This window comes from Mauremys mutica, chromosome 4 (assembly GCF_020497125.1).
Source record: "Mauremys mutica isolate MM-2020 ecotype Southern chromosome 4, ASM2049712v1, whole genome shotgun sequence".
NCBI lineage: Eukaryota > Metazoa > Chordata > Testudines > Geoemydidae > Mauremys > Mauremys mutica.
The window spans coordinates 151,316,050-151,344,033 of record NC_059075.1 but is presented as its reverse complement, the minus strand read 5'-3'; the positions used below and the strand labels follow the sequence as shown (position 1 = coordinate 151,344,033).

Here is a 27,984-nt window from a genome sequence, read left to right as displayed (position 1 = left end):
GGGCGCCAGCGGGAGGAGGGCTCCAGGTGCCGCGCCACCTGGCGAGGTCGTGGCCGGACCCTGGGGCCGGGCGGTGCGGCTACCGCCCCCCAGGTCCAGCTGCGATCTCGCCGGCCAGCGCGGCGCGGCTCCTGCCCGGCCCCCAGGTCCGGCCGCGAACTCGGCCGGGTGGCGCGGCTCCTGCCCCAGCCCAGCTGGGCCCCCACCTCCAGGCAGCACAGTAAGGGAGCAGGGAGGGTGTGTAGGATAGAGGGCAGGGGAGTTGGGGGGATGGATTAGTGTTGGAGCGGTCAGAGCGTAGGGAACAGGGGGATTGAACGGGGGCAAGGGTCCCGGGGGGGCAGTCAGAAAGGAGCAGGGGTTGGATGGGGCGGTGGGGGGCAGTTAGGGGTAAGGATTCCAGGGACAGTCAAGGGACAGAGAGAAGGGGTGGTTGGATGGGGTAGGGGTCCCGGGGTGCCATCAGGAATGAGAGAAGGGGTTGGATGGGGTGGCAAGGGGCAATCAGGGGACAGGGAAGGGGGGTGGATAGGGCACGGGACCCGGGGGGGGAGGGCTGTCAAGGAACATGGGGGGGTTGGATGGGGGAGGAGTCCCTGGGGGGGCATGACCCCCTCATGGGGTGAGGAGGAGGGAACCAGTTGTTAATATTTTGGCAGCTCATCACTGGGGCAGAGGGTATGGGTTCAGGAGGGGGTGCCAGTTCTGGGAGGGAGTTTGGGGTGCCACACAGCACCCCCCACAATGCATTCTCTGGACACGCTATGCCCAGCACCCCCACCCACAAATCCACAGAGCCATGAACACCACCACCCCTGCACCAGCATGCCGCCGCCCTCAGCCCCACCTTAGCCAAGAGGAGCAAGGACAGGGGAGGAACCATGGAGGTATGAGGGTGGAACTTGGACCCAAACTTTGGCGGAGCCAGGCCTCCAGGCCCAGAATATTCCTGGAACCCAAGCATCATGGGCTCATGCAACTTGCCAGCCCTGCAGCAAAGCTATCGTTGTGCTTTCTCCAGTACAGGGGGGACCCACACACACACAATGTATTGCTACTGCGTGCAGCCTTGTCTACACTACACATAACTGGGCTTAATCCCAGATCACTTGTTCTCAGTCTCAAAATGTTGTCTCAAAGCCTCCCTGATTCGAATAGTTCCCATTGTGCCCTTCCAGTAGCCATGGTATCTGGCTGCTCAAAATCAGCATCCAGGTGATCTGGCTCAGCACTCCACCCCAAGCAAGCTTTTCACCCTTAGCCCCACAGGCAGCTCTCACCATTGGAATGTTTGGGTAAGAATGGTGTCCCTAGACTCTGTTTGTCAGAGGGTGGAGATGGATGGCAGGAGAGAGATCACTTGATCATTACCTGTTAGGTTCACTCCCTCTGGGGCACCTGGCATTGGCCACTGCCAGTAGACAGGATACTGGGCTAGATGGACCTTTGGTCTGACCCACTACGGTCATTCTTATGTTCTCATATTCCTCACTAAGATCTAACTTTCCCTAAAGGCATCGCCAGCATGCTTTTAATCTGCCAAAGGCACATTGCACAGGTATTTCCACAGGCATTTCAACATCCATCACTGGAATCTTTTGGTCTGGAAAGAAAGTCCCTGCTTGCAGCTTTCTGTGCAGGCTGGTGCTCCTGAAGATGCGCCTGTCATGCATCTTCCCAGACCACCCCATGTTGATGTCAGCAAAACACCCACGGTGCTCCACAAGTGCCTGCAGTAACATGGAGAAGTGCCCCTTTCTGTCGGTGTACTCTGTCACAAGATGGTCCAGGGCTAAAATTGGAATATGCGTTACATCTATTCCCCTCCCGTAGTTAGGGAATCCCATTCACCATTCACTATTTCACATACATTGCCAAGAGTCATGGTCCTTCGTAGAAGGATTTGATTAATGGCCCAGCACACTTGCATTAACGCAGCCCCTGCGATCGACTTGATGACTTCAAACTGTTTCACAACCAACTGGTAGCAGTCCAGGGTCACCAGCTTCCACACTGCTATCGCCACGCACTTCTCCACTTAAAGGGCAGCTCCCATTTTGGTGTCCTAGCACTGCAGGGATGGGGTGAGCTCTGTACACTGTTCCAGGAAGGTGGTTTTCTACATCTGAAAATTCTTCACCCACTGCTCATCATCTCAGAGCTGCATAACAATGTGATCCCACTAATCAGTGCTTGTTTCCCAAGCTCAAAAGCTACAGTCCACTGTGTTCAGCTACTCCGTGAATGCCAAAACTAATCTTGTGTTGTTTCTCTCCATGGCACACAGCAGGTCAGGCAACTCTGGTTCCTGTTCAGATTGGGAGCTGATGATATACTGCATGACCATCCACATGTGTTCATAACAGCGACCACAATAGTAGAGATTAGTGCAGGATCCATCTTTTCAGACAGAGATAGCAGGTGCACAGTAAACAAGAACCATTGAAAAATGCCACAGAATGCAGTCGCAAGCCCATGGAATGCTGGGATGGAAAGAACTGCATCATGGGACATTGATTCCACACCCATGATGCACTGCGATCCACTCCACCTTCCCACAACACCTAGCTGTGGAATGTGGGGAGCAGCACACCGAGATAGGTACCCACAGTGCACTGCTCTCACTCTCAGTGCTACAGCACCAAGTGTGGGTGGGCTCTGCTGGCACAAGGACCGTAGTGTGGACATGGAATAGCAATGAAATTATTGCTCTTTTAGATCATCAGCATAACTTGTATCGAAAACACTCTCTAGTGTAGACAATCCTGACATTGTCGTGCGGAGCAGCGCAACAACACAGAGTTACTTACCTCAGCAGCAGGACCTGCCCTTGTGCCCCCACCGCGATGTCCGGCAGCCCATCCCCTGTCAGATCTGTCCCGCCACTGACAGCCTGGCCAAAGTAGTGCAGCCTGCTGGGAAACTGTGACCCCACTATGCGCTGTGGGGCAGAGAGAGCAGTGAGGGATGCAGAAGGGGTGAGTGTACTATATAATGGGCACTAGGGGGCTGTGGGACCCCATGCTGTCCCTTCAGGGCTGTGTACTGACCCCTCCCCGCAGGAGCTGGGCTCACCTGTCTGTACTGGGGACTGAGGCCTCCCTTTTCCCCATGGAAGATGTACAAGGCCCCATGATTGTCGTTCTCCATGGGAGCCCCGATGGCCACGTCCGTCTGTCCGTCCCCGCTGATGTCCCCGATTTCAGACATGCTGGCCCCAAAGCGCCCAGACACTTCCCCCGTCTGCCCATGTAGTATCTTGTTGCAGATCATCGTCGTCCCCTGCAGGCCCAATCCAAAAAGACACATGGGAAAGGATCAGCACTTGCTGATATCAGAGAGTGATCCCTACCAAGCTCCTTTCCCTCTCTCTGCAGCACAGTGTGTGTCCCTGCTCCCGACTCTGGGGCACTGGGGCCAGAACTGACTGAGAGGGAAGAGCGCCCCCTACTGAGCCTTTACCCTGCTTCCTGGAGCACCATGCCCACTACTGCAATACTAATTGTCACAGCATCACAGCAGTCCAGGCAAACAAGAACCCCCGGCCACCCATCTTCCCCATGGCTGCACTCCTCTCTCTTACCGGCAAGTTAATCGGGCAGATATAGACCCGTCCTCCATTCAGAGGTGTATGGTACATTGGGGCTCCGATTAGAACCAGGTCCGTGTTCCCATCTCTGTCGAGGTCCACAGCACACAGTGTACTCCCGAAATATGACCCAGTCTGGAGAGGCAGATAAGCAACCCCCTCAATTTAGTCACCTTTGTTGCTGTGCTTTACTGTCTTACTCTAAGCATGCAGTTGCACAGTGCTCATTCCCTCACCATCCCAGCATGATCCATAAACTGGGGGAAGACAGGCGCTCCTCCATTTCACTCCTCCTCCACCTCCTGTACGTGTGGTCAGAGGAGAAGGAATTGAACAGGCACCTGCTATTTCTCAGTTCAGTGCTCTAACCCCTGAGCTGTGGGATATTCTGATGTGGGCTCCCTCAGTCTCCCCTGTTAAAGTTGTTCCACTTTAGTTGAGTAACTAAGTATCAGTTGGGCCACAGAACATGTGCAAATCACAACCACCCTACAGCCGGAGAGAGGGGAGCTACCTGGTCAAATCCTTCTTCCTTATCAGACAAAGCAGGGATTTGAACCAGGGGTCACCCATGTCCTAGGTGAGGACTCTAACCCCCAGGCTATATGGGAAACCTCTCTTGTCTCCTACAGATCGTTTGTGAATATCTCGGCAGCTCTGAGCATGCCTATTGGATGAGACCCAACATGTGGGGTGGGTGAAGAGTGCCTGTGTCTCTCTCTCCCCTCCCCCCGTTCACTGATCGCTGGCAGAGGCAGGTGCCTCCCTGCAGCATCACGATGCCTAAGTCCCTTGGTGGGTCTGGGCCTTATGAGTTCCATCTAGACTGTAAGTGAAGGTAACAGAGGTGGGATATTGGAGAGATGCTGAATGTCAGCTGCGGTGCAGTTCTCTAAACCAGTCAAGTTTCTCCCCTGCCTGAGGCTCTCTGACCGAATCGTTCCTGAAGGTGAAGCCAAACACAAATATTACACGATATCAAAAGTTTACAGGCTTTCTCCAGCCCTCTCCTTCTCTCACACCCACAATCCACATTACCTGTAACACTCCCCATACCTGCTCTCCCAACAGCTCCGATCTATGTGTCCATTCCCCGCTCTTGGTATCTCGGCTGAACAGGACGACTTTGCCGGTGTGTTGGCAGTGAGGGACCCCGACCATGTAGGTGATCTGCCCATTGGCTGTGATGACCTGAGATGAAGAACCTCAAAGGAAGAGAGACATGGGGAGGTGACATAGGAAACAGCCGTACAACAGTGTGACAGGTTGGACCACCCTGTCTGGGATGCCACCTGATGCACTGGGTTTTCACTGAGCCTCCAATGCTCCACCACCCTGGATTCCCTCTCCCTGTTCCGCTGAATTAGGCTCTCCGGTCTGGTGCAGCACACACACATGGGTAGGGCCACACCCAGTGGCAGACACAGACTGAAGTCAGCGCTATGTGAGAGGACTCACCTGGAACTCACGTGCACACCCTTTTGGGCAATAAACTCGAAACAATACTGTCTTACACTCTACAGCGAGATCTGCACAGTGCAAGCTCCTAAAAATTCACCCTCTCCCTCAATGTGGAGAGAGATGTGCGCAGCTTCTTGCACGCCCAGGTATGAATTGCACAAACTGGGTTATGCTATAAAGAAGAAATAACTTTATTAACTACAAAAGGTAAATTGTAAGTGATTATAAGGGAAAGCAAACAGAACAAAGCAGGTTACGTTAATAAATAAAGAAAACCTGCAAACTGAGCATAACACGCTAGACAGGTAGGATACAAATTAGCAGACTCTCACCCTGAGTGATAAACAGGCAGCACATTCTTAAGGCACAAGTTGCCTTGGCTTTCCCAGGTTTTCATACTCGGGCTAAAAATCCCTCTAGCCTGGGACCATCACTTCCCACGGCTCAGTCCTTGCCCCTCAGCTATTTCCAGGCGTGTTGTTGTAGGGAGAGTGAGGTCCCCCATGATGTCATTGTCCCCTTTTTGTATCTTCTTCCCACTCGCTGGAAAGCTCTTGTGCTGTGACCTGGGCCAAACAGTTCCCATTGTGTGCTGCTATCTCTGAGAGGTTTGTACTGTACCCACTTCCTGGGGTAATCCGTGTGCTTATGTGCATTTCCTCAATAAGCCATTAACACTGTTTGAACTTTTTACCATTGTACCTGACAGGCTGCTTGTGGGTGTTGTGAACTTCACCACACGTTTCAGTAACACATACGTAGCCAAACTTCATAACTTCACATAGAACGATAACACATACAATCCAACGAGATTAATGTTCAGCAGATCAAGGCTTTTAGAATAATCTCTCACAAGGCATACTTTGTACAAAACAGATCCTAATTACATGACAGTGGTCAAAATTGGGGTGCCGGGGTGTCACAAACAGTGCGACACAGAGATCCCTTTCCCAGAACTAAGATGCAGCCACCTCTGGGGTGAGGAGCAGGGGCTGTTTAAATAGGTAAGGGGAAATCTTTGGGTTTGTTCTTACCGAAGCAAACATCATTCGTGTCCCCAGAGGTTCTGGGTACGTTGATGAAGCTCGGCTTCCCACTGCTCCCGTACAGGTATATCCCAGCGGAAGAGTCATAGGCTCCCCCCACTTCCAGCTCTGGATTCCCAGCATCTCCCATCCCACAGAATCATAGAATATCAGGGTTGGAAAGGACCTCAGGAGATCATCTAGTCCAACCCCCTGCTCAAAGCAGGACCAACAACAACTAAATCATCCCAGCCAGGGCTTTGTCAAGCCTGACCTTAAAAACCTCTAAGAATGGAGATTCCACCACCTCCCTAGGTAACCCATTCCAGAGCTTCACCACCCTTCTAGTGAAATAGTGTTTCCTAATATCCAACCTAGACCTCCCCCACTGCAACTTAAGACCTCTGCTCCTTATTCTGTCATCTGCCACCACTGAGAATAGCCAAGCTCCATCCTCTTTGGAACCCCCTTCAGGCAGTTGAAAGCAGCTATCAAATCCCCTCTCACTCTTCTCTTCTGCAGACTAAGTAACACCAATTCCCTCAGCATTTCTTCAAAAGTCATTTGCCCCAGTCCCCTAATCATTTTTGTTGACGTCCGCTGGACTCTTTCCAATTTGCCCAAGTCCTTTCTGTAGTGGGGGGTGCTAAAACTGGATACAGATGTGGCCTCACCAGTGCCAAATAGAGAGGAATAATTACTTCTCTTGATCTGCTGCCAGTGCTCCTACTAATGCAGCCCAGTTTGCCAGCCATCTCAACCTTGAAAACCCATTTCTGTTACCTTTGAAGGTGAAGATCTTCTCCTGCAGCTGGCTCTGGATGCCCTGGAGGGCGTCGAAATTGTCCACCTGGAAGACGTGCTCATCGGTGGGCTCAGAGGCGATCTCCTGGAGCTCCTTTTTGGCAGCATCGCTGGAGAAGGCATCACCGACCTTAATGGAGTAGAGGGAGGTACAGGGGGACCAGGGCATTGGCATCAGTCACAGCCGAGAGCCCTGGACAAATACCCACCCTCCCCGAGCCCTGCTGGGCCCTAGAGAGATACGGCTCAAGGTGAGTGGGGGGTGAGGGGGCCGCTGGAGCCTGGAGTTATGGAGCCTGCCTCATTTCAACACTGAGTTGTGTCAGTTGTATCAGCAGCGGGGCACAGGGGGCTTCTTGCCATGGGGATTGTCAGCGCTCTGGGGCCCTGCATGACTCAATCTCCAGGGCGTAGTGAGGGGTGAGTGCTGCACTGTCCCTGGGGGACGCCTCAGGGCAAGGGGTGAAGGGCTGGAATCACCGCGCTAGTCCGGGTGGGTTGTGAGCTGTCGGTTCAGCGGTGGAGTCAGGCACCTCCCGGTCGCTGGGCCCAACGTAAGCAGCAGACAAAGTTTGAGCAAGATACAGTGGCTGGAAGTGGAATTTACACCCTTTAAGTTTGGAAAGAAGGTGTCAGGTTTAACCATGAGGGCAACTGACCATTGGAGCAGCTCACCACGGGCTGTGGTGGATTCTCCATCCCTGGCAATTTTTATCTAAGAGTAGCTGATTTTCTAGGAGATCTGCTCTGGTTCCAGCAGGGATAATTGGGGTCAGTTCTCTGGCCTGTGCCACACAGAAGCTGACTAGATCATCACAAAAGTCCCTTCTGGCCTGGGAATCTACGACTCTAAACCCGAGTGCGTTAATGAAAGGCAGCTTACGTTGACCTAAGTCTAACTTTAGCGGCTACACTAAAATGTAGCTCCCACCCATGTAACTCACCCACTACACTGACTTCATAACTCCACTTCTGCAAGAGGCGTTGCTTTTAGGTCAATGTAGTTAGGTCGATGTAGTGACCATACAGGCACTGTGTGGCTTACACAGCCCGAGACTCCAGCTGTTGGCGCAGGTGGTGCGGCTTCAGCCCCACAATGCCCCGCACTCAGGGGCGGCTCCAGGCACCAGCACGCCAAGCGCGTGCCTGGGGCGGCAAGCCACGGGGGGCGCTCTGCCAGTCACCACACGGGCGGTAGGCAGGTTGCCTTCGGTGGCTTGCCTGCAGAGGGTCCGCTGGTCCTGAGGCTTCAGCGGACCTCCCGCAGGCAGGCCGCCGAATCCGCAGGACCGGGGACCTCCCGCAGGCAGGCCGCCGAATCCGCAGGACCGGGGACCTCCCGCAGGCAGGCCGCCGAATCCGCAGGACTGGGGACCTCCTGCAGGCAAGCTGCCGAAGACAGCCTGCCTGCTGTGCTTGGGGCAGCAAAATACCTAGAGCCGCCCCTGCCCGCACCAACACTTAAATCAGTACAAGGCCCCTAGTGAGGATGCACACCGCCGACAGGAGAGTAATGGGAACATGAAAAACCGATTTAATTCCCGCGGTGGCTGTTTGACGACATAACTTAATTCGACTTCAGTTTGTCGTGTAAACTTGTCCTTCGTCTTGCTGCTGATGCCCATTTCAATCTCTTTGGCTCAGCAGTTTAACAGAGATAAATGTCAAGTGACTGAGATCAGTTTGGGGAGGATCAGAGCTGTTGTTTGAGCCCCAGGGGGGTGCAAAAAAGACTTTATAAGAACCGGGTGACTTTGCTGTTTACCTGTGGGGCTGTATCTCAGAAACCCCTTGTTCAAATGACTCAGAATTTAGACCACTGATCTTAACCTGCATCCCCATGAGGCAAATCAAATTTTATGACAATCTGAGTCAGCACATGGACTGTAGGGCAGTCAGAAATCCCAACCTTTAACTAGACAATGCTGCTCAACCTGAACAACAGAGGAGCTCCAGCTCTCCTATAATGTCACATGTTGACCCAGTTACAACCCCGGGTCAGTTCTCCTCCCTTATCTGATGGGAACCTGGACATGGGCTCAGATCCATACTAGTTCTCCGCACAGCCGCGGCTCACCCCGATGGCGTAGCGGATGATTCCAGCTCTCTCAGCCTCGGGTACGACATCTGAATAAGAAAGTGGGTCTCCAGTTTTCTCCCCATCTGTGATCACAATGAGAACCTTGGTGGCCTCATCCCGAGCGCCTTTCCCAGAGGTGAACAGCTCCTGCCTGGAAAAGGGGGAGTGGGGAAGGCATGGGATGGTTATTGATACATAATAACACCTAGCGCTCGTCCACTGCTTTGGCATTGCAGATCTCAAAGTCCTTTACAAAGGAGGCCACTGTCATGTCCCCATTTTACTGATGAGGAAACGGAGGCACAGGGCGGTGCTGTGACTTGCTTAATGTCACCAGAGAGGCTCAGAGCTGGCAATAGAACCCAGAGTCCTGGCTCCCAGCATCCCCCCCTGCTTTAACCTACTAGTGCCCACTCCCCTCCCACAGCTGGGGATAGAACCCAGGAGTCCTGAGTCCCTGTCCCTTAGCTCCCATGTCCTTACAGCCCATTCCCTGTGGAGTCAGTACCGGGAGCAGGGCAACACCTACACCACTTTCCGGATGGCGCTGGCCGTGTGCGTCGTTCCCATGAGCTGCGAGACCGACCTGAGGAGGCGATCGGGGTCGCTGATCCTCCTGTACTGTGAGAAGTCGAAGTGCTCTCTAAATCTGTGCGAATACTGCATGAGGGCGAACTGCAGGAGACAGGGGAAAAGAGAGAAAAACAACCCCAGGGGTGGAGGGTAAGTAAAGCAGGAATCAGACTCAGTTAAAGTCTGGGGCAGTCGGTCAGGATGTAGCTGGTTCTGCAAAAATTGTTTCCTAGTTTTGGATGCAAAATCCATTGTTTCTCCCTACAGCACAGCGCCCCCTAGTGCTGCACTGGCATATTGAGGCCATCATTGACTGCAGGGGGCAGGGTACGTAGTCAGGGTCCAGTCTCTGCCTGTTACCTGCGTGTCGGTGCTGTGGAAACTCTTCATGATCTCAGAGAGAAACGTCTTCATCTTTTCAAAGTCCTCAGCTTCGATGCTGCCCGAGCCGTCGATGAGGAGCGCTACGTCCGTGACATGTTTGGGACACTCTGATGGGGACAGGAATGAAGTACGTCCTGACTCCTCTCCACAAACGTGGGAAACCCATCAGAGAGAGCTGGACCAGACCCATGGGCGCATCTAACCTGATATCCCGCCTCCCCCGCCGGCCACCCCGATCAGCCCCCCCGGCCCCTCTGTCGTAACATCATCCCTTCCCTGCCATGGAGGGGTCCTGAGAGTAGAGCATGACATGCACCGGGATGAAAAAAAAATACACCCCACCCCCCTCCCAGCGCTGGGGCAGAACCCAGGAGTCCTGACTCCCAGCTCCTACTGACATCCTGAATCAAACCAATGAGCCCAACTAGCCTGGTATCCCACCCCCTGTCAGAGCCTGGGCCCCTCTAGACCCATCTCCCCTCCACCTCCCCATGGTCCGTGTACCTACCCATGACCCCAGGGTGTAAGTCCCCCCCATACACACCCCTGTGTCATCCCTTACCTGGCTGGGTGTCCAGGATGCGCTGGAGTTGCCAGAAGCTCTGCTGCAAAGGGAAGCAGTAGTGACTGACGTACATGTTCTCCCCACAGGCCCGGTGCACCATGGGCCACGAGAAGGACGGGATCAGTAGTTGCCCCTCTGGACAGAGCACTGAGGGTGGGGGATAGAGCCTGGAGCCTGATCCCTCCCCGCACATGGATATGAAGGGAAAGGCCTGCCAGGGCATGGGCCCCCTTGAGGCAGACAGGACCTCGGGACCCCAGATCCCAGCACCTCACTCTGAGAGGAGACAGGGGAGTCACACGGGGGCATCACCTGCTTACCACACTCCCTGCTATAGCAGTGGCCAGTCACTGTTGCCTTGGCAATGTCATCTGCTTGCCATGCTCCCTGATATGTCCATGCACAGTCACTGTCGCCATGGCAGCAACCCAGTTACAATACTTCCTGCTACCTCAGCACACAGTCACTGTCACCATGGCAACATCAGACAGTTGCCTCCGTCCCTCACAACATCACCTCATGATCACTGTAGCCAAAGTGAGGATACCTGGCTACCATCATTCCCCACTGCATCCGTCTACCACCCCTCCAGTTACAGGAGTTACCAACAGCCCTCACACAGTTATCATATACTCATGGGGACATCACCCAATTGTCACTTCTGCACCATTGCTCCAGCCACACTGATGCCGCCCAGTTACTACCATCCATGGGTAGCGGGGTTTGTGGGGGGAGCTGTCCCCTGGAATGATGAGGGAGCAAATGCAGAACCCCAGTCCCAGCACCCATCTCTCCTGGGTGTGGTACCTACCAGGAACTTGGAGCCTCGGACAACCAGAGACAAACCAAGGGACATGTCCATGGCATCAGGGGGCCCTGAAAGGGGAGAGATGCACACCAGGCTGAGCAAATAAACTCCATTCCCATCCCAGAGCGGAGAATAGAACCGAGAATTCCTGACTCCCAACTCTAACCGCTAGACAATCCCTCTAGCCTGGGACCATCACTTCCCACAGTTCAGTCCTTGCCACTCAGATTATTTCCAGGTGTGTTGTTGTAGGGAGAGTGAGATCCCCCATGATGTCATTGTCCCCTTTTTGTATCTTCTTCCCACTTGCCAGAATGTTTTGTGGAAGCAGGGAAAGTAAGAAAGGGTTTAAGTGCAGCCATTTAAGTGTCAGAGACAGAACAACTGTTGAGCTAAGTCTTAGCCCAATATCGCGAGACCTGTAGAAGCAGGGCTCACATCAGAAGCGAGTGGAAACCAGCAGAATAGTCAGTGTGAACTAGCCTTGAGATAACGATGTTTTGAGAAGAGAAAGTGAGAAAATACTGGAATAGATAGTAAATTGTCTAAATAAAACATAGATTTTTTTAATTAATGCACGTCACAAAGAGGTATAAATGCTTGTGTGATTTTGCTTGTACTTTGGAGAAACTGAGGCAGACATGCTTTCTACCAGCTGTATTCTTCCCTTGCAATTGCTTGAATAAAGCTGTCTCTGATTTTGTTCCTTCCAGCCTGCGTGGAGTTTTGTTTCTTCCACAGCTCTTGTGCTGTGACCTGGGCCAAACAGTTCCCATTGTGTAGTGCTATCTCGAGAGGTTTCTATTGTACCCAGTTCCTGGGATGATCCATGTGCTTATGTGCATTTCCACAATAAGCCATTAACACTGTTTGGCCTTTTTAACCGTTGTACCTGGAAGGCTTTTTGCGGGTGTTGTGAACCTCACCACACGTTTCAATAGCACATATGTAGCCAAACTTCATAACTTCACATCGAACGATAACACATACAATCCAACGAGATTAATGTTTAGCAGATCAAGACTTTTAGAATAATTCCTCAGAAGACATAGTCTGTACAAAAAATATCCTAATTACATGACAGTGGTGAATATTAGGGTGTCAGGATGTCGAAACCAGTGCTACACAGAGATCCCTTTTCCAGAACTAAGAGGAAGCCACCTCTGGAGTGAATAGCAGGGGCTGTTAAACAGGTAAGGGAAAATCTTTGGGGTTGTTCTTACCCAGGTAAGCATCATTAAGAGGTGCTGGATATGTTGATGAAACTCATCTTCCCACTGCTCCCATATAGGTATATCCCACCGGACTAGTCACAGGCTCCCACCACTCACAGCTCTGGATTCCCAGCAGCTCCCCGTCCCACAGAATCATAGAATATCAGGGTTGGAAGGGACCTCAGGAGGTCATCTAGTCCAGCCCCCTGCTCAAATCAGGACCAACCCCAACTAAATCATCCCAGGCAGGGATTTGTCAAACTGGGCCAGAAAAACCTCTGAGGATTGAGATTCCACCATCTCCCTAGGTAACCCATTCCAGCGCTTCACCACCCTCCTAGTGAAACAGAGTTTCCTAATATCCAACCTCGACCTCCCCCACTGCAACTTGAGACCATTGCTCCTTGTTCTGTCATCTGCCACCACTGAGAACAGCTGAGCTCCATCCTCTTTGGACGCTCCCACCCCCCTGCTCAGGTAGTTGAAGGCGGCTATCAAATCTCCCCTCACTCTTCTCTTCTGCAGACTAAACAAGCCCAGTTCCCTCAGCCTCTCCTCATAAGTCATGTGCCCCACTCCTCTAATCATTTTAATTGACCTCTACTGGACTCTTTCCAATTTGCCCATGTCCTTTCTGTAGTGGGGTGCCCAAAATTGGATGCAATACTCCAGATGTGGCCTCACCAGTGCCGAACAGAGGGGAATAATAATTTCCCTCGATCTGCTGCCAATGCTCCTACTAATGCAGCCCAATATGCCAGCCATCTCGACCTTGAAAACCCATTTCTGAAGCCCCAGAGCCACTGCAGCCCCTGCCCCAGCTTTGTTACCTTTGAAGGTGAAGATCTTCTCCTGCAGCTGGCTCTGGATGCCCTGGAGGGTGTCGAAACTGTCCACCAGGAAGACGTGCTCGTCAGTGGGCTCAGAGGCGATCACATGGAGCTCCTGTTGGGCAGCAGCGCTGGAGAAGGCATCACCAACCTTAATGGAGTAGAGGAAGGTACAGGAGAGACCAGGGCATTGGCATCAGTCACAGCCGAGAGCCCTGGACAAATACCCACCCGCCCCGAGCCCTGCTGGGCCCTAGAGAGAGACAACTCAGCCAGCGCCATGTGCTGCTCTGGTGAGTGGGGGGTGAGGGGGCCGCTGGAGCCTGGAGTTTGGCACAGAGTTGTGTTGGTTGTATCAGCAGCGAGGACAGGGGTCTTCTTGCCATGGGGATTGACTCAATCTCCAGGGCGTAGTGAGGGGTGAGTGCTGCAATGTCTCCGGGGGACGCCTCAGGGCCCATGGTGTAAGGCTGGGATCACCACGCTAGTCTGGGTGGGCTGCGTGTAGTCGGTTTAGCGGTGGAGTCAGGCACCTCCCGGTTGCTGAGCCTGACAGAAGCGGCAGACAAAGGTCAAACAAGGTCTAATGGCTGGAAGGGGAATTTACACCCATTCAGATTGGAAAGAAGGTGTCAGGTTTGACTGTGAGGGGAATTAACCATTGGAGCAGCTCACCATGGGCTGCCGTGCAGTCTCTATCCCTGGCAATTTTTAACACAAGACTGGCTGGTTTTCTAAGAGATCTGCTCTGGTTCCAGCAGGGATTATTGGGGTCAGTTCTCTGGCGTGCGCTACAGAGGAGCTCAGACTAAATGGATGTAAAAATCCCTTCTGGCCTGGGAATCTACTACTCTAAAACCGAGATTGTTGATGAAAGGCAGCTTACATCGACCTACCTCTGTAAGCGGCTACACTAAAACGTAGCTCCCACCCATGTAACTCGCCCACTGCACCGACTTCATAACTCCACTTCCGCAAGAGGCGTTGCTTTTAGTCAATGTAGTTAGGTCGATGCAGTGTCCATATAGGCACTGTGTGGCTTACGTAGCCTGAGACTCCAGCTGTTGGCCCCAGGCGGTGCAGCTTCAGCCGCACAACGCCCAACACTGACAGTTAAATCAGTACAAGGTCCCCTGGTGAGGACGTGCACCGCCGACGGGAGAGTAATGGGAACATGAAAAAACGATTTAATTCCTGCGGTGGCTGTGTGACAACGTAACTGAATTCGACTTCAGTGTGTTGTGTAAACTTGCCCTTTGTCTTGCTGCTGATGCCCATTTCAATCTCTTTGGCTCAGCAGTTTAACGGAGATAAATGTCAAGTGACTGAGATCAGTTTGGGGAGGATCAGAGCTGTTGTTTGAGCCCCAGGGGGGTGCAAAAAAGATTTTATAAGAACCGGGTGACTTTGCTGTTTACCTGTGGGGCTGTATCTCAGAAACCCCTTGTGCAAATGACTCAGAATTTAGACCACTGATCTTAACCTGCATCCCCATGAGGCAAATCAAATTTTATGACAATCTGAGTCAGCACATGGACTGTAGGGCAGTCAGAAATCCCAACCTTTAACTAGACAATGCCGCTCAACCTGAACAACAGAGGAGCTCCAGCTCTCCTATAATGTCACATGTTGACCCAGTTACAACCCAGGGTCAGGTCTTCTCCCTTATCTGATGGGAACCTGGACAGGGGCTCAGATCCGTACTAGTTCTCCGCACAGCCACGGCTCACCCCGATGGCGTAACGGATGATTCCAGCTCTCTCAGCCTCGGGGATGGTGTCTGAATAAGAAAGTGGGTCTCCAGTTTTCTCCCCATCTGTGATCACAATGAGAACCTTGGTGGCCTCATCCCGAGCGCCTTTTCCAGAGGTGAACAGCTCCCGCCTGGAAAAAGGGGGTGGGGAAGGCATGGGATGGTTATTGATACATAATAACACCTAGCGCTCGTCCACTGCTTTGGCATTGCAGATCTCAAAGTCCTTTACAAAGGAGGTCAGTGTCATGTCCCCATTTTACTGATAGGGAACGGAGGCACAGGGAGGTGCTGTGACTTGCTTAATGTCACTAGAGAGGCTCAGAGCTGGCAATAGAACCCCAGAGTCCTGGCTCCCAGCATCCCCACCCCGCTTTAACCTACTAGTGCCCACTCCCCTCCCACAGCTGGGGATAGAACCCAGGAGTCCTGAGTCCCTGTCCCTTAGCTTGTATGTCCTTGCAGCCCATTCCCTGTGGAGTCAGTACCGGGAGCAGGGCAACACCTACACCACTTTCCGGATGGCGCTGGCCGTGTGCGTCAGTCCCATGAGCTGCCAGACCGACCTGAGGAGGTGATCGGGGTCGCTGATCCTCCTGTACTGTGAGAAGTCGAAGTGCTCTCTAAATCTGTGCGAGTATTGCATGAGGGCGAACTGCAGGAGACAGGGGAGAAGAGAGAGAAAAACAACCACAGGAGTGGAGGGTAAGAAAATCAGGAATCAGACTCAGTTAGGGGCTGAGGCAGGCAGTTAGGATGTAGCCGGTACTGCAGGAATTGTTTCCTGGTTTTGGATGCAAAATCCATTGCTGCTCCCTGCAGCACAGCGCCCCCTAGTGCTGCACTGGCATATTGGGGCCACCATTGACTGCAGGGGGCAGGGTAAGTAGTCAGGGTCCAGCCTCTGCCCGTTACCTGCGTGTCGGTGCTGTGGAAACTCTTCATGATCTCAGAGAGAAACATCTTCATCTTTTCAAAGTCCTCAGCTTCGATGCTGCTCGAGCCGTCGATGAGGAGCGCTACGTCCGTGGCACCTCTGGGGCACTCTGATGGGGACAGGAATGAAGTATGTTCTGACTCAATTCCACAAACGTGGGAAACCCATCGGAGAGAGATAGACCAGACCAATGGGCACATCTAACCTGGTACCCCACCCTCTGCCAGCCACCCCGATCAGCCCCCTCGGCCCCCCTGTCGTAACATCATCCCTTCCCTGCCATGCAGGGGTCCTGAGAGTAGAGCATGACTGTAGCAGGTTGCTGGTGCAAAGGCACCTAATTAGGCCCTGCTCAGCCAGCCCCAATCAGGTGAAATAGATTGGGGCTGTGGAGAAGTCTGGTGCCTGGCCTTTAGAACTGGCTGCACCTGAGGGTTCAAGGGATAAAGGCGGCTGGCAGCCAGAAGAAGGGGGGAATGGCCAGGGGAAGGTCAGTCTCCAGGCTGAGGGCAGACTCTGTGTAGGAGAGGAGAGGAGATTGTCAGGCCTGTAAGCTCTGTATATAGTATATCACTGGTGGTGGGAGAACTTGTGTAAATAAAGCCATGGGTGCTGCAGAACTAGAATCCTCTCTGAGCTTCATTGGGGCAGCCAGTGGGCCCCAGGAAGAGGGGTGGGCAGAGGACCTTGTTACAAGTGAGGGCTTGTCTGGGATTTAGTGCCAAGGACAGTTTGGCGACCCGGCAATGGAGAGCACCCTGCAGTGGCTCACCGAGCAACAGACAGAGATGCAGAAAGCACTGCAGTCCTTCCAGCAGTCCCACCAGCTGGAGAGGCAGGCTCTACTCGCTTGGCAGGCAGAGCAGCAGAGGGCCCTACAGGACTTCATCAAGGAGCAATTGATGGTGCAGCAGCAGCTCCTGCAAAAGCTGGTGAGTCCTGCTGGGGGAGACGGCACCCGGGCCTCAGCCTCTGTAAGATGGCCCCAGCAGATGACCCTGATGCCTTTGGGGTACCTTTGAGCAGGTGGCCCTGGGCACAGGATGAGACCGGACAACCTGGCCCTCTATCTTGGTGGGGAGGCACAGGCAGCGTATATGGCCCTGACAGACGCCCAAGCCAGGGACTATGATGCAGTGAAGGCAGCGATTTTGGACTGCCTCGGGCTTTCGGCCGAGAAATATCGACAAAAGTTTTGGGCAGCCCAGTAGGCGGGAAGCGTGCGACCACAGGCCTTTGCTCAAAAATTAACAGACTAGGCAACACGGTGGTTGAGGCCCAATGCCCACACCATGGGACAGATAATGGATCAAGTGATCCTTGAACAATTTATACAGTGCCTCCCCGATAGTGTGCAGGTTTGGGTGCGGCGACATCAGCTGGCCACCATAGAAGCCGCCGTGCAAAGAATGGAGGAGTATCAGGGGCGGCGCTAGGGATTTTTCCGCCTCAAGCATGGCAGGCAGGCTGCCTTTGGCGGCTTGCCCGCAGAGGGTCCGCTGGTCCCGCAGCTGTGGCGGACCTCCCACAGGCATGCCTGTGGGAGGTCCGGAGCCGCGGGATCAGCAGACCCTCTGCAGGGAAGCCACCGAAGGCAGCCTGCCTGCGGCCCTCGCGGCAACCGGCCGAGCACCCCCCACGGCTTGTCACCCCAAGCACACGCTTGGCGTGCTAGGGTCTGGAGCCGCCCCTGAGGAGTATGCAGAGGCCGACTTCCCACTGAGGAAGCATCGAACCCTGTGGGACACAGAGAGGGGCAGGAAGCCCCGTGAGCATGCCGGGGTGAAGCCAGTAGACAGGTGACGGGAGGAGCCCAAGGGGAACACTAACCGCCCAGGGCAGCTGGTATGCTGGTGGTGTGGACAGCTGGGACATAAAAGTCAGGACTGCCCGGTGATGGAGTGTGGGGCAGCTGAATTTTGTGGATGGACTCGGATTGGGAGGCGGAAGAAGAGGCGCAGGTTGGCCACTATCCCGGTACGGGTGGGAAAAAGGCCCCAGAGGGGTCTAGTGGACACAGCCTCTGCTTGCTCCCTTCTACAGCGGCAATTAGTGAAGCCGCATTGGCTTATCCCTGGGGAACGGATGTTAGTGGAATGCATCCACAGGGACAGGGAATATTGTCCCGTGGCCCAGGTACCCCTTGAAGTTCAAGGATGGTTTACCTGGAAGCAGGTGGGAGTAATACAGGGGTTGGCCTACCCCGTGGTCCTGAGGCTGGACTGGAGCACTCCCCAAAAGGGCAGAGAGAGACCATGGAAAAGGGACCGTCGAAGAAAGGGGACCCTGGAAAGAGGGGCAAGACCCTGGTGCAGGTGGACCCAGTGTAACGGGAGGCCCCACGACCAACAGGGGGAAAAGCCGAGCAGCCTAGACAACCAAGCCAAAATAGGGAGCCTGAGGGAGTAACCGAGGAGCAACGGGAGCTTCCCAGGCAGGACCACCCGGGGGAGGGAACCCCGGGGAGGGTGGAAGAAACCCAACAGGGGGAGGCCCAACATCAAAGGGATCGAGGGCCTGGACCAGAAACAGGGGGCCGACTCGGGGCAGTGGGCTCTGAGCCGTCACCCTCACTAGAAAAGGAAGGGGAGCCTCCCGGGCGGCTGGCCCAACCCTGTGACTGGTGTGAGGACCTCTGGGTGAGCGTGGACCTGTGGGGTGCCCCACCCCCTACCAGGGGCGGCTCTAGGAATCCAGATGCCCCAAGCAGGGCTGCATGCCGCAGCGGGCGCGCTGCCGGTCACCGGTCCCGCGGCTTCGGGGGACCTCTTGCAGACGTGCCTGCAGAGGGTCCGCTGGTCCCGCGGCTCCGGTGGAGCTTCCGCAGGCATGCCTGCGGGAGGTCCACCAGAGCCGCGGGTCCAGCGCACCCTCCGCAGGCATGACTGCAGAAGGTCTGCCGGAGCCGCCTGCCGCCCTGCCGGCAAAATGCCGCCCCATGCGCGCGCTTGGCACGCTGGGGTCTGGAGCCGGCCCTGCCCCCTACCCAATGCACCTTTTGTGGGTGGGGTGTGCCAAAGCCCCATGGGGTTGTGCCTGGGGATCCCTCGGCTGGGCAGGGGGCCCAGAGTAAAATCCCCGGCCGAGGAAAGCGAGGCCGAGGAAGACCAGGCCTGGCACCAGCTTAAGGGGGAGGTGTGTAGCAGGGTGCTGGTGCAAAGGCACCGAATTAGCCCCTGCTCAGCCAGCCCCAATCAGGGGAAATAGATTGAGGCTGTGGAGAAGTCTGGTGCCTGGCCTTTAGGATTGGCTGCACCTGACGGTTCAAGGGATAAAGGCGGCTGGCAGCCAGAAGAAGGGGGGAATGGTCAGGGGAAGGTCAGTCTCCAGGCTGAGGGCAGACTCTGTGTAGGAGAGGAGAGGAGATTGTCAGGCCTGCAAGCTGTATATAGTATATCACTGGTGGTGGGAGAGCTTGTGTAAATAAAGCCATGGGTGCTGCAGAACTAGAAGCCTCTCTGAGCTTTATTGGGGCAGCCAGTGGGCCCCAGGAAGAGGGGCGGGCAGAGGACCTTGTTACAATGACATGCACTGGGATGAAAAAAATACACCCCACCCACCTCCCAGAGCTGGGACAGAACCCAGGAATCCTGACTCCCAGCTCCTACTGACATCCCAAATCAAACCAATGGGCCCAACTAGCCTGCTATCCCACCCCCTGTCAGACCCTGGGTCCCTCTAGACCAGTGGTCCCCAACGCGGTGCCCACGGGCGCTATGGCACCCGCTGGGGCATTTACGTGTGCCCGCCTAGTGCCCAGCAGGGGAGAGAAGCCATGGGGCCCACAGGTTGTTCTCCGTCCCCAATAGGCGCGGGGCTGCGGCTTTTCTCCAGCTTCTCCAGGGCTGCAGGCTGCGGACGGAGTTCTCTGTCCCCGGCAGGGGCGGGGCCATGGCTTCTCTCTGCCTTGGAAGCCGGAGAGAAACTGCAGCCCTGTCCCTGCTGGGGACAGATAACTCTGGGGCTGCAGGTGCCAGTGTTCTCTGTCCCGGCAGGCGTGGGGCCCATCTAGTGCCCAGCATGGGAGAGAAGCCGGGGCCCTGCACCTGCCGGGGACAGAGAACTCCGGGTCTGCAGGTGCAGGTGTTCTCTGTCCCCAGCAGGCGCCACGCCATGGCTTCTCTCCGGGGACAGAGAACTCCGGGCCTGCAGGCTGCGGGTGTCGGTGTTGTCAGTCCCCGGCAGGCGCAGGGCCGCGGCTTAAGCCGGAGAGAAACCGCGGCCCCGTGCCTGCCGGGGACAGAGAACTCCGGGGCTGCAGGCTTCATTCTATGTTGAAGTAAGAATAATATATATATTTGGACCCGCAGTTCAACAATGTTTTACTTTTTTAAAATAAGATGAAAACTGTTTATGATATTTATTTTGTAAAAACTCCTTCATTTTTCTTACAGGTAGATAAAAAAAGAGCAAATTCACATGGTACGGTGAAAGAGTAATTGCTGAATAATGTAATTAATACCTTTTACATGTAAAATTACCCTTTTTATCTTATGGATTCATATATTATGTAATATTAAATACGATGTTTTTCATATTATTTAATGTACAAATACAAAATACACCTTGAAAAATTGTTGGCGCCTGCCACACTCTTTTGAAAACATGAATGTGCTACTGGCCACAAAAAGGTTGGGGACCACTGCTGTAGACCCATCTCCTTTCCACCTCCTCATGGTCCATGTACCCACCTGTGAACCCAGGGTGTAAGCCCCGCCCCATACACACCCCTGTGTCACCCCTTACCCGGCTGGGTGTCCAGGATGTGCTGGAGTTGCCAGAAGCTCTGCTGCAAAGGGAAGCAGTAGTGACTGAAATACATGTTCTCTCCACAGGCCCGGTGCACCATGGGCCACGAGAAGGACGGGATCAGTAGTTGCCCCTCTGAACAGAGCATTGAGGGTGGGGGATAGAGCCTGGGGCCTGATCCCTCCCCCTTCCCCCCATGGATATGCAGGGAAAGGCCTGCCAGGGCATGGGCCCCCTTGAGGCAGACAGGACCTCGGGACCCCAGATCCCAGCACCTAACTCTGAGAGGAGACAGGGGAGTCACACAGGGGCATCACCTACTTACCACACTCCCTGCTACAGCAGTGTCCAGTCACTGTTGCCGTGGCAATGTCACCTGCTTGCCATGTTCCCTGCTATGTCCATGCACAGTCACTACCGCCATGGCAGCAACCAAGTTACAACTCTTCCTGCTACCTCAGCACACAGTCACTGTCACCATGGCAACATCAGACAGTTGCCTCCATCCCTCACAACATCACCTCACAATCACTGTAGCCAAAGTGAGGATACGTGGCTACCACCATTCCCCACTGCATCCTTCCACCACCCCTCCAGTTACAGGAGTTACCAACAGCCCTCGCACAGTTATCATGTAATCATGGGGACGTCACCCATTTGTCACCTCTGCACCATTCCACCAGCCACACTGACGCTGCCCAGTTACTACCATCCATGAGTAGTGGGGTTTGGAGTGGAAGCTGTCCTCTGTAACGATGAGGGAGAAAGTGTTGGACCCCAATCCCAGCACCCATCTGCCCTGGGTGTGGAACATACCTGGAACTCGGAGGCTTGAGCAGTCAGAGACACATCGAGGGACATATCCATGGCATCAGGGCGCCCTGAAAGGGGAGAGAGGCACACCAGGGTGAGCGAATAAACTCCACTCCTGTCCCAGAGCAGAGGATAAAACTGAGAATTCCTGACTCCCAACTCTAACCACTAGACAATCCCTCTAGCCTGGGACCATCACTTCCCACGGCTCAGTCCTTGCCCCTCAGATATTTCCAGGTGTGTTGTTGTAGGGAGAGTGAGGTCCCCCATGAGGTCATTGTCCCCTTTTTATATCTTCTTCCCACTCACTGGAAAGCTCTTTTGCTGTGACCTGGGCCAAACAGTTCCCATTGTATAGTGATATCTCCAAGAGGTTTGTATTGTTCCTGGGGTGATCCATGTGCTTATGTGAATTTACTCAATAAGCCATTAACACTGTTTGGCCTTTTTAACCGTTGTACCTGAAAGGCTGTTTGTGGGTGCTGTGAACCTCACCACATGTTTCAGTAGCACATATGTAGCCAAACTTCATAACTTCACATAGAACGATAACACACACAATCCAATGAGATTATTGTTTAGCAGATCAAGACTTTTAGAATAATTCCTCACAAGACATAGTTTGTACAAAAAATATCCTAATTACAGAGGTGAATATTGGGGTGTTAGGGTGTCACAAACACTGCTACACAGAAATACCTTTCCCAGAACTAAGATGGAGCCACCTCTGGGGTGAGGAGCAGGGGCTGATTAAATAGGTAATGGGAAATCTTTGGGGTTGTTCTTACCCAGGTAAGCATCATTCGTGTCCCCAGATGAAACTCAGCTTCCCACTGCTCCTATATAGATATATCCCACCAGACTAGTCACAGGCTCCCACCACTCCCAGCTCTGGATTCCCAGCAGATCCCCGTCCCACAAAATCATAGAAGATTAGGGTTGGAAGAGACCTCAGAAGGTCACATAGTCCAACCCCCTGCTCAAAGCAGGGCCAACCCCAACTAAATCATCCCAGCCAGGGCTTTGTCAAGACGGGCCTGAAAAACCTCTAAGGATTGAAATTCCACCACCTCCCTAGGTAACCCATTCCAGCGCTTCATCCTCCTCCTAGTGAAATAGTGTTTCCTAATATCCCACCTAGACCTCCCCCACTGCAACTTAAGACCACTGCTCCTTGTTCTGTCATCTGCCACCACTGAGAACAGCCGAACTCCATCCTCTTTGGAACCCCCCTTCGGGTAGTTGAAGGCTGCTATCGAATCCCCCCTCACTCTTCTCTTCTGCAGACTAAACAAGCCCAGTTCCCTCAGCCTCTCCTTCTAAGACATGTGCCCCAGTCCCCTAATCATTTTAACTGACCTCTGCTGGACTCTTTCCAATTTGCCCATATCCTTTCTGTAGTGGGGGGCCCAAAACTGGATGGAATACTCCAGATGTGGCCTCACTAGTGCCAAATAGAGGGGAATAATTACTTCTCTTGACATGCTGCCAATGCTCCTACTAATGCAGCCCAATATGCCGGCCATGTCGACCTTGAAAACCCATTTCTAGACCCCAGGGCCACTGTGGCCCCTTCCCCAGCTCTGTTACCTTCCAAGGTGCAGATCTTTTCCTGCAGATGATTCTGGATGCCCTGGAGGGCGTCGAAATTGTCCACCCGGAAGACGTGTTCGTTGCTGGGCACAGAGGCGATTACATGGAGCTCCTGTAGGGCAGTATCACTGGAGAAGGTGTTGCCGACCTTAATGGAGTAGAGGGAGGTACAGGGGAGACCAAAGCATCAGCGTCAGTCACAACCAAGAGCCCTGGACAAATACCCACCCACCCCAAGCCCTGCTGGGCCCTAGAGATATACGGCTCAAGGTGAGTGGAGGGCGAAGGGGCCGCTGGAGCCTGGAGTTATGGAGCCTGCCTCATTTCAACACCGAGCTGTGTCGGTTGTATCAGCAGTGAGGACAGAGTCTTCTTGCCATGGGGATTGTCAGCGCTCTGGGGCCCTGCATGACTCAATCTCCAGGGCGTAGTGAGGGGTGAGTGCTGCACTGTCCCTGGGGGACGCCTCAGGGCAAGGGGTGAAGGGCTGGGACCACCATGTTGGTCTGGGTGGGTTGCGTGCAGTGGGTTAGGTGGTGGAGTCAGGCACCTCCCATCGCTGGGACCGACAGGAGCAGCAGACAAAGGTCTAACAAGGTTCAATGGCTGAAATCGGAATTTACACCCATTCAGTTTGGAAAAGATGACGTCAGGTTTAACCATGAAGGGAATAAACCATTGGAGCAGCTCACCCCGGGCCGCGGTGGAGTCTCCATCCCTGGCAATATTTAACACAAGACTGGCTGGTTTTCTAAAATATTTTCTCTGGTTCCAACAGGGATTATTTAGGGCAGTTCTCTGTCCTGTGCCACACGGGAGCTCAGACTAGATCATCACAAAAGTCCCTTCTGGCCTGGGAATCTATGACCCTAAACCCGAGTTTGTTGATGAAAGGCAGCTTACGTCGACCTACCTCTGTAAGCGGCTACACTAAAATGTAGCTCCCACCCATGTAACTCGCCCACTACACTGACTTCGTAACTCCACTTCCGCAAGAGGTGTTGCTTTTAGTCAATGTAGTTAGATCAATACAATGTCCATATAGGCACTGTGTGGCTTATGTAGCCTGAGGCTCCAGCTGTTGACCCCAGGCAGTGTGGCTTCAGCCCCAGAATGCCCAACACTGACAGTTAAATCGGTACAAGGTCCCCTGGTGAGGACGTGCACCACCGACAGGAGAGTAATGTGGACATGAAAAACCAATTTAAATACTGCAGTGGCTGTGTGACGACGTAACTGAATTCAACTTCAGTGTGTCGTGTAAACTTGCCCTTTGTCTTGCTGCTGATGCCCATTTCAATCTCTTTGGCTCAGCAGTTTAACAGAGATAAATGTCAGGTGACTGAGATCAGTTTGGGGAGGAGCAGAGCTGTTGTTTGAGCCCCAGAGGGTTGCAAAAAAGACTTGATAAGAAACGGGTAACTTTGCTGTTTAATGGAGGGGGGGCTGTATCTCAGAAACCCCTTGTGCAAATGATCCCAAATTTAGACCACTCATCTTAACCTGCATCCCCATGAGGCAAACCAAATTTTATGACAATCTGAGTCAGCACATGGACTGTAGGGCAGTCAGAAATCCCAACCTTTAACTAGACAGTGCCACTCAACCTGAACAAAAGAGGAGCTCCAGCTCTCCTATAATGTCACACGTTGACCCAGTTACAACCCCAGGTCAGTTCTCCTCCCTTATCTGATGGGCACCTGGACACGGGCTCAGACCCATACTAGTTCTCCGCACAGCCGCGGCTCACCCCGATGGCGTAGCGGATGATTCCAGCTCTCTCAGCCTCTGGGATGGCGTCTGCATAAGAAAGCGGGTCTCCAAATTTCTCCCCATCTGTGATCACAATGAGAACCTTGGTGGCCTCATCCCGAGCTCCTTTTGAAGAGGTGAAAAGCTCCTGCCTGGAAAAGTGGGGGGTGAAGAATGCATAAGATGGTTCTTGATACTTAATAACACCTAGCGCTCGTCCACTGCTTTTACATTGTAGATCTCAAAGTCCTTTACAAAGGAGGCCACTGTCATGTCCCCATTTTAATGAAGGGGAAACTGAGGCACAGGGCAGAGATGTGACTTGCTTAAAGTCACACAGCAACAGAGGCTCAGAGCTGGCAATAGAACCCAGAGTCCTGGCTCCCAGCATCCCCCCCTGCTTTAACCTACTAGTCCCCACTCCCGTCCCACAGCTGGGGATAGAACCCAGGAGTCCTGAGTCCCTGTCCCTTAGCTCCCATGTCCTTGCAGCCCATTCCATGTGGAGTCAGCATGGGGAGGAGGGCAACACCTACACCACTTTCCGGATGGCGCTGGCCGTGTGCGTCGTTCCCCTGAGCTGCACGATCGACCTGAAAAGGTCATCGGGGTCGCTGCTCCTCCTGTACTGTAAGAAGTTGAAGTGCTCTCTAAATTCGTGCGAGTACTGCATGAGAGCGAACTGCAGGAGACAGGGGAGAAGAGAGAAAAACAACCCCAGGATGGAGAGTAAGAAAGGCAGGAATCAGACTCAGTTAAGGGCTAGGGCAGGCGGTCAGGATGTAGTTGGTTCTGCAGGAATTTTTTCCTGGTTTTGGATGCAAAATCCATTGCTGCTCCCTGCAGCACAGCGCCCCCTAGTGCCGCACTGTGGCATTGTGGTCAGCAGTGACTGGGAGTTTGCCCTCTGGCAGTACTCAGGGTACGTAGTCAGGGTTCAGCCTCTGCCCGTTACCTGCGTGTCGGTGCTGCGGAAACGCTTCATGATCTCAGAGAGAAACGTCTTCATCTTTGAAAAATCACGAGATCTGATGCTGCCCGAGCCGTCGATGAGGAGCGCTATGTCTGTGACTTGTTTGGGGCACTCTGAGAGGGACAGGAATGAAGTACGTCCTGACGCAACTCCACAAACATGGGAAACCCATCAGAGAGAGTTAGACCAGACCAATGGGCGCATCTAACCTGATATCCCGCCCCCTGCTGGCCACCCCGATCAGACCCCCCGGCCCCTCTGTCGTAACATCATCCCATCCCTGCCATGGAGGTGTTCTGAAAGTGGAGCATGACATACACTGGGATGAAAAGAATACACCCCACCCGCCTCCCAGAGCTGGGACAGAATCCAGGCGTTCTGACTCCCAGCTCCTATTGACATCCTGAATCAAACCAACGGGCCCACCTAGCCTGGTATCCCACCCCCTGTCAGACCCTGGGCCCCTCTAGACCCATCTCCCCTCCATCTCCCCATGGTCTGTGTACCTACCCATGACCCCAGGGTGTAAGTCCCCCCCCCCATACTCCTGTGTCACCCCTTACCCGGCTGAGTGTCCAGGATGCGCTGGAGTTGCCAGAAGCTCTGCTGCAGAGGGAAGCAGTAGTGACTAACGTACATGTTCTCCCCACAGACCTGGTGCACCATGGGGTACCCCTCTGAATAGAGCACTGAGGGTGGGGGATAGAGCCTGGGGTCTGATACCTCCCCCCTGTGGATATGCAGGGAAAGGCTATCTCAGGGAAGGGGTCCCCTTGAGGCAGACAGGACCTCGGGACCCCAGATCCCAGCACCTCACTCTGAGAGGAGACAGGGGAGTCACACGGGGGCATCACCTGCTTACCACACTCCCTGCTATAGCAGTGGCCAGTCACTGTTACCATGGCAATGTCACCCACTTGCCATGGTCCCTGCTATGTCCATGCACCCTGCTATGTCCATGCACAGTCACTGTCGCCATGGCAGCAACCCATTTACAACACTTCCTGCTACCTCAGGATACAGTCACTGTCACCATGGCAACAACAGCCAGTTACCTCCATCCTTACAACATCACCTCGCCTTCACTGTAGCCAAAGCGAGGATACCTGGCTACCACCATTCCCCACGGCATTGTTCTACCACCCCTCCAGTTACAGGAGTTACCAACAGCCCTCACACAGTTATCGTGTAGTCATGGGGATGTCACCCAATTGTCACCTCTGCACCATTGTTCCAGCCACACTGACACTGCCCAGTTACTACCATCCATGAGTAGTGGGGTTTGGGGAGCGATCTGTCCACTGGAATGATGAAGGAGAAAATGTGGGACCCCAGTCCCAGCACCCGTCTCCCCTGGGTGTGGTACCTACCAGGAACTGGGAGCCTCGAGTAGCCAGAGACACATCGACGGACATGTTCATAGCATCGCGGGGCCCTGACAGGGGAGAGATGCAGACCAGGGTGAGCAAATAAACTCCATTCCCGTCCCAGAGCAGAGGATAGAACCAAGAATTCCTGACTCCCAGCTCCCCCCGTTATAACCACTAGACCCCACCCCCACCGCTGGGGATAGAACCCAGGAGTCCTGGCTCCTAGCCCCACCCCTCGCTCTAACCCACCAGACCCCCCATCCCTCTCAGAGCTGGTCACAGAACCCAAGAGTCCTGGCTCCCACCCCAATCCTATTGCTGCACCCCACACCACAGGATGCCCCTACTCTGGATGGGAATCTCATGGCAGCATCTGGAGCCCGGGTCGCACTTGTAGACTTTGTCGGTTCCATTCACGTTTCCTGTCTGCAGCGGGGCCCAAACAATTAGCCTGTGGGGAAAAAGTATGGGGGGCTCAGGGAATACCCCACACACCCTGGGGACTGAGGCCCAGGGGAGGCAGCCCAGCCACACATGTTGCACAGCATTGGGCACAAGTCATGTGGGGTCCCAGGTCCGGCCCTTACCCCCCGGCGCTGGCATTCCCGAACTGCAACACGCTCTGCCCAAACCCCTCAGCTGCCTCCTGGAAGGTGATGGGTCCCTCCACGTCCACGCTGAATCCATGGCTTGGTACCAGCACTGCAGGGG

The 27,984-nt window shown here is 54.0% G+C and overlaps 1 pseudogene; it reads right to left on the bottom strand.

Annotated features, from left to right (window-relative positions):
• LOC123368378 overlaps positions 1-27,711 on the bottom strand; it is a 35,974-nt pseudogene extending 8,263 nt beyond the window's left edge.
• Between the last annotated feature and the right edge of the window lie 273 nt (positions 27,712-27,984).